Genomic DNA, 7,500 nt, shown 5'->3' with positions numbered 1-7,500 from the left:
TGTGTGTGTGTGTGTGTGTGTGTGTGTGTTTGCGTGCGGGTGTGTGTGTTTGCGTGCGGGTGTGGGTGTGTGTGGGTGTGGGTGTTTGTGGGGTGTACTCACCTAATTCAGGTTGCAGGGGTCGAGACTCAGCTCCTGGCCCCGCCTCTTCACTGACCGCTACTGGGTCCTCCCTCTCCCTGCTCCATGAGCTTTATCATACCTTGTCTTAAAACTATGTATGGTTCCTGCGTCAACTACATCGCTTGCCAGACTATTCCACTTCCTAACAACTCTGTGGCAGAAGAAATACTTCCTAACATCCCTTTGACTCATCTGAGTCTTCAGCTTCCAATTGTGACCCCTTGTTTCTGTGTCCCCTCTCTGGAACATCCTCTCTGTCCGTGTGTGTGTACTCACCTAGTTGTGGTTGCAGGGGTCGATTCATAGCTCCTGGCCCCGCCTCTTCACTGGCCGCTACTGGGTCATTCTCCTTGCACCATTAGCTTTATCATACCTCTGTGTATGTGTGTGTTTGTGTGCGCGCGCGCGAGAGAGAGAGAGAGAGAGAGAGAGAGAGAGAGAGAGAGAGAGAGAGAGAGAGAGAGAGAGAGAGAGAGAGAGAGAGAGAGAGAGAGATAGACAGAGATCCATACGCTAACGGTATGGAAATACTTGAAATACAAAAATATTCCTTCATTCTTATATTCTTTATTGCTGAATATGAGCTATTCATATATATATATATATATATATATATATATATATATATATATATATATATATATATATAGTACAACGGAAGAATGTAGTAGGCCTACTGCCTGGTAGTTAGGTCTACCCCCCCTCCACCAGTTCCACTACAAAAACGTATAAATCATTTACCCATAACTTTCCTCTTCCGGTCCACGATAAGGAATTTCCAAAGGACATCAACTTCAGTAAACATTCACAACTCTGACAAAGTTAACACACTGTAGATAATATCAATAACAATAAAGATAATATAAATAAGGAAGCTGACACGTCACAAGTACTAGTTTCCAGAATCGACAAGACTTTGTATTACATTCAAATTGAAAAAAAAAAATATATGTATATATGAAAAGTTTTTCGTCCGCCTTGCCAAAGTTCCCCCTGAAGCGACCGTCACTAAAATACTTTCTCAAGTCCCCCTGTGACCTACCCATCTACCACACCGTTTTTGAGTGGATTTGGCGAAAGTAGGTCAACACACGCGATCTATACCTAATATAAAATCTAAAATATAAAAATACTGGTGGAGGGATACTCATGTATCCCTGACAGCCGTGCTGGGTCCAGGCTGCCATCTCTTGCTATCTACTTTATCCTTCTCTCAGCTCGATATATTCTATCTGCATATAGCTCGTAGTAATGCTATTCATATTTTTCCTAGCGCTTACATCCCGCAAACTCCAATCAAGCAAATATGAAACGGGGCTGAAATGAAATTCATGTAGTAATTTGGGGGGGAAAAAAATTCGATATACGAGTGTGGCAGGTCTGGTAGGCGGGTAGGGAACGTAGGGGCGAGATTGGCGTGTTTTCCCTTGCGTTAATGTTTATCATGGGCCTTACGGGCGGGACGCCGGGTACAGGGCCAAAGTAATGAGATGGCGCACGGCTGGAGTTGGCCTGGCAGGGGGGGGTGAGATTCGATCGATTTTTCTCTTGCTTGTTCGCTCACGTAGGCCTCTCTTGCGAGCCCTTATCGCCACTCTCTCTCTCTGAAGCTCTGATACCATCACCAGCCAGTCTCTGCTATTTATCTCTGAATTATGACCATTAAAACTGAAGCGAAAAGAAATAATCAGTTGATCTCTTTCAAGGCAATTTGGCCCTTACGGTCATGGCGGCTCCCAACGCTCCACTCCCCGGCTCATATTTTCACAACGACACTCATTAATGTGTTTTTCTTCCACTGCTTCTCATTCTTCCTCACTGCTCGATCTAATCCTCTCCTTTAGCTTATTTCTCACTCCCATTTTTATATATATCCGGGGTTACGAGTGATAGAACCCCCAAAATTGAATGCTAGCGCACCGGTCTTCGATAAAACAGAACATTTGGCAATTTTGCGTCTAGGTCTGAGAAAATAGGGAGTAGCGTCCGCGGCGGCCATCGCGCCAGGCTGCAACCAACAAGCCACCGGAGAAAATGTCCACCACCAATTTTTATTTTCATATTCATTTGATTACGCGCTAATTTGCTCTATGTTTGTCCGGATATCTTACCAGGAATGTTTTCCCCGGGGATAAAAGTACGGGGGAGTGTACCCTTTTTACCCGCCAGTCTATGTCGGCCGCCCCAAAAAATCGCCGCTAAAAAATAACTCGCCGGAGTTTGGAAACTGTACGGATAATCAAACTAGAAATTTTAGTGCCAAGTGAAAACTTTTACACAAAATAATTAAACGCTTTCAGAAAGAGACGAGGAGCAAAAAGAAACCAAAGACCCTTTCAACTACTTTTCAGAATGCTTGTGACATTTTTTTTTTTACGGGGGGAAAAAACCGAGAGACGAATACATTTTTTTTTTTATATATGCGAATAATTCCCGGTAGTCGGCAACTCTCGGCCTCCCCCTCCCCCCGTCCCCCCGTCTCCCCCCCCCCATCCACAAGGCAGGAGAATGGATGCAATTATTACCACTGCAATTATCACCAGCAATAATTGTGTAAGACCGATTATAATTATTGAAAATGGAGGCCAAGCACATCTGGCGTCTTGCATCTGTAATGTCATTCCTTGCCGGAGCTCCGCCGTATGGAGGAGGAGGAGGAGGGGGAAGGGGGGTTGTGTTTACGTGGCTGGGAGGGTTGAGAGCTAACTCTCTCTCTCCTTCTCACTCTCCCTCTCTCCCTCCTTCTCTCACTCCCTCTCTCTTTCTCTCTCACACATACAAGGTTAACAGTTTCTTTTGCATTTATTTACAAGCTAAGAGCTGTTACCTACCTCACAAAACCCACCCCCCTCTCTCACTCTCACTCTCTCTCCCTCTCTCTCTCTCCCTCCCTCTCTCTCTCTCTCTCTCTCTCTCTCTACCGGATACAGATCATTTTTATAATGGTTCTACCTTGTGATAATACAAAGATAATCTTAGAAACTACAGGAAATCTGCTAGAAAAAAATGAATAACTGATCTTAAATTTAGACCGATAATAAAACCTAGAGGAAGACTAAGAATAATAAAGACGGGGAAATAAATAACAAAAATAAAAACAAACAAAAAATGAACACTAAGAAAAATAATAATAATAATAATAATAATAATAATAATAATAATAATAATAATAATAATAATAATAATGAAAGACTTAGGAAAATGTAAATAATAAAGATTATGAAAATATTAAGGGTCGGTATAAAATAAATAAAGAGTGATAGAGGTATAAAGGAGAGTAAAAATAGATAGTCATGACCTTAGCAACTTCAGCTTGTAAATTGCTAGAGCGTTTAACTTGGTTTTCTACGACCCTACTGACAAGGTGAGCCAACACCTGTGATGGTGGTGATAATACCCGTGATGGTGGTGGTGATGGTGGTGGTGATGGTGGTGGTGATGGTGGTGGTGGTGGTAGTGGTGGTGGTGGTGGTGGTAGTGGTGGTAGTGGTGGTGGTAGTGGTGGTTGTGGTGGTGGTGGTGGTGGTGGTAGTGGTGGTGGTGGTGGTGGTGGTGGATGTGGTGGTGGTGGTAGTGGTGGTAGTGGTGGTGGTAGTGGTGGTGGTGGTGGTGTTGGTGGTGGTGGTGATGGTGGAAGTGGTGGTGGTGGAGGTGGTGGTTGTTGTAGTGGTGGTGGTGGTGGTGGTGGTGGTGGTTGGTGGTGGTGGTGGTTGGTGGTGGTGGTAGTTGGTGGTGGTGGTTACCTGGAGGTTATTCCGGGGATCAACGCCCCCGCAGCCCGGTCCATGACCAGGCCTCCCGATGGATCAGGGCCTGATCAACTAGGCTGTTACTGCTGGCTGCACGCAGTCCAACGTACGAGCCACAGCCCGGCTGATCCGGCACTGACTTTAGGTATCTGTCCAGCTCTCTCTTGAAGGCAGCCAGGGGTTTATTGGCAATTCCCCTAATGCTTGATGGGAGGCTGTTAAACAGTTTTGGGCCCCGGACACTTATGGTGTCTTCCCTTAGTGTACCATTGGCGCCCCTACTTTTTATTGGGGGCATTTTGCATCGCCTGCCCAGTCTTTTACTTTCGTAGGGAGTGATTTCTGTGTGCAGATTTGGGACCATTCCTTCCAAGATTTTCCAAGTGTAGATTATGATATATCTCTCCCTCCTGCGTTCCAACGAGTACAAGTCAAGTGCTTCCAAGCGTTCCCAGTAGTTAAGGTGCTTGACAGAACTTATACGTGCAGTAAAGGATCTCTGTACACTTTCTAGATCTGCTATTTCTCCTGCTTTGAATGGAGATGTTAATGTACAGCAGTATTCTAGCCTAGAGAGAACAAGTGATTTGAAAAGGATCATCATGGGCTTGGCATCTCTCGTTTTGAAAGTTCTCATTATCCATCCTATCATTTTCTTTGCACGTGCGATCGTGGCACTGTTGTGATCCTTGAAAGTGAGATCCTCAGACATTACTACTCCCAGGTCCCTTACATTAGTTTTCCGCTCTATTGTAGGCCGGAGTCAGTAGTATACTCTGTTCTAGTTATTATCTCCTCCAGTTTTCCATAACGGAGTAGTTGGAATTTGTCCTCATTGAACATCATATTGTTTACCGTTGCCCATTGGAAAACTTTGTTTATATCTTCTTGGAGGTTAACCGCGTCCTCAGCAGATGACAGCCTCATGCAGATCCTAGTATCATCCGCAAAGGATGATACGGTGCTATGGTAATATCTCTGTTTATGTCTGATATGAGGATAAAGGAATAAGATGGGGGAGGGCAGTACTGTGCCTTGTGGAACAGAGCTCTTCACATGGCAGCCTCCGATTTAACTCTGTTGACCACTACTCTTTGTGTTCGATTTGTTAGGAAGTTGAAGTCCATCTCCCCACTTTCCCAGTTATTCCTTTAGCACGTATTTTATGGGCTATTACGCCATGATCGCATTTGTCAAATGCTTTTGCAGTCTGTGTATATTACATCTGCATTCTGATTTTCTTCCAGTGCATCAAAGGCCATGTCATAGTGAGCCAGTAGTTGTGGTTGGTGGTGATAATACCCGTTGATGGTGGTGGTGGTGGTGGTGGTAGTTGGTGGTGATGGTGGTAGTTGGTGGTGATGGTGGTAGTTGGTGGTGGTAGTTGGTGGTGGTGGTTGGTGGTGGTAGTTGGTGGTGGTGGTGGTTGGTGGTGGTGGTGGTGGTGGTGGTGGTGGTAATACCCGTTGATGGTGGTGGTGGCGATAGTAGTTGGTGGTGGTGGTAGTTGGTGGTGGTTGGTGGTGGAAATACCCGTTGATGGTAGTGGTGGTGGTGGTAGTTGGTGGTGGTGGTTGGTGGTGATAATACCCGTTGATGGTGGTGGTGGTGGTGGTGGTGGTGGTGGTGGTAGTAGTTGGTGGTGGTGGTTGGTGGTGGTTAGTGGTGGTTGGTGGTGGTGGTGGTGATAATACCCGTTGATGGTGGTGGTGGTGGTGGGGTGGTGATGTTGGTGGTTGGTGGTGGTTGGTGGTGATGGTGGTTAGTGGTGGTGGTTAGTGGTGGTGGTGATGGTGGTTAGTGGTGGTTGGTGGTGATGGTGGTGATGGTGGTGGTTGGTGGTGATGGTGGTGATGGTGGTTGTGGGGGTGGTGGGGTGGTGATGGTGGTGGTGGTGGTTGGTGGTGGTTTGTGGTTGTGGTGGTAATGGTGGTGGTGATGGTGGTGGATGGTATTATGGTGGTGGTGATAGTTGCTGGTGGTGGTGATGGCTGGTGGTGGTGATGGTGGCTGGTGGTGGTGATGGTGGCTGGTGGTGATGGTGACTGGTGGTGATGGTGGCTGGTGGTGTTGGTGGTTGGTGGTGCTGGTGGTTGGTGGGGCTGGTGATAATGGCTAGCAGTGATGTTGGTGGTAATAGTGGTTGGTGGTGATGCCAAAGAGGAGTGGTGGGGGGGAGGTGAAAGTGTTGGAGATAAGCGGCGAGAGGCGAGGGATGATTGGTGGAGAAGGGGAGAGAGTGAAGGTCTTGGGGAGGAAAGAGTTGAACATGTTGGAGGTGGGCGTGAGGTAGGGAGAGAAGGAGGGAGGGAGAGAAGGAGGAAGGGAGGGAGAGAAGGAGGAAGGGAGGGAGAGAAGGAGGAAGGGAGAGGGTGAAGGAGGAAGGGAGGGGGAGAAGGAGGAAGGGAGGAGGGAGGGAGAAGGAGGAAGGGAGGAGGGAGGAGGGAGGGAGGGAGGGAGGGAGAAGGAGGGAGGAGGAGAGGAGGAAGGGAGGGAGGGAGGAGGAGGAGGAAGGGAGGGTAGGGAAGGGAAGGGGGTGTAGGATATATGGTGATGCACTGGTGAACATTTTACAGTGACCTAAATTGATGGTGCAAGTAACGGTGTTGGGAGAGCGAGAGAGAGAGAGAGAGAGAGAGAGAGAGAGAGAGAGAGAGAGAGAGAGAGAGAGAGCCGGCCGAGAGAGAGCAGAGCGAGAGAGAGAGAGAGAGAGAGAGAGAGAGAGAGAGAGAGAGAGAGGAACGGCGGTTGGGGAGAAAGCGAGCGAGGTGACGGTGAGGGATAGTGATGAGGGATGGTGAGGGATAGAGGGAAGGGCAACGTAGCGGAGGTAGAGACTGTGATTGAGTGTGTAGAATAGTGATAGAGTATTGCTGCTTGGTAGGGAGGTGGGGGATGGTGAGTAAAGGTGGGGGATAGTGAGTGGTGATGGGGGATGGTGAGTAGTGGTGGAGGAATAGTAAGTGATGGTGGGGGACGGTGAGAAATGGTGGGTGGTTAGCCAGTGTTGGCGGATGGTAAGTGATGGTGAATAGTGATAGAAGTGGATGGTGGTGAATGGTGAAAGTAGTGGATGGTGGTGAATGGTGATAGCAGTGGGTGGTGGTGAATGGTGATAGTAGTGGGTGGTGGTGAATAATGAAAGTAGTGGATGGTGGTGAATGGTGAAAGTAGTGGATGGTGGTGAATGATGATAGTGGATGGTGGTGAATGGTGAAAGTAGTGGATGGTGGTGAATGGTGAAAGTAGTGGATGGTGGTGAAAGGTGAAAGTAGTGGATGGTGGTGAATGGTGATAGCAGTGGATGGTGGTGAATGGTGATAGCAGTGGATGGTGGTGAATGGTGATAGCAGTGGATGGTGGTGAATGGTGATAGCAGTGGATGGTGGTGAATGGTGATAGCAGTGGATGGTGGTGAATGGTGATAGCAGTGGATGGTGGTGAATGGTGATAGTGGATGGTGGTGAATGGTGATAGTAGTGTGTGGAGGTGAATGGTGAAAGTAGTGTGTGGAGGTGAATGGTGAAAGTAGTGTGTGGAGGTGAATGGTGAAAGTAGTGGATGGTGGTGAATGGTGATATTAGTGGGTGGTGGTGAATGGTGATAGTAGTGGGTGGTGGTGAATGGT

Source organism: Cherax quadricarinatus, chromosome 55 (assembly GCF_038502225.1).
Source record: "Cherax quadricarinatus isolate ZL_2023a chromosome 55, ASM3850222v1, whole genome shotgun sequence".
NCBI classification, from domain to species: Eukaryota; Metazoa; Arthropoda; class Malacostraca; order Decapoda; family Parastacidae; genus Cherax; species Cherax quadricarinatus.
The sequence above is the reverse complement of the archived record's forward strand: the minus strand, read 5'-3'. Positions refer to the sequence as shown.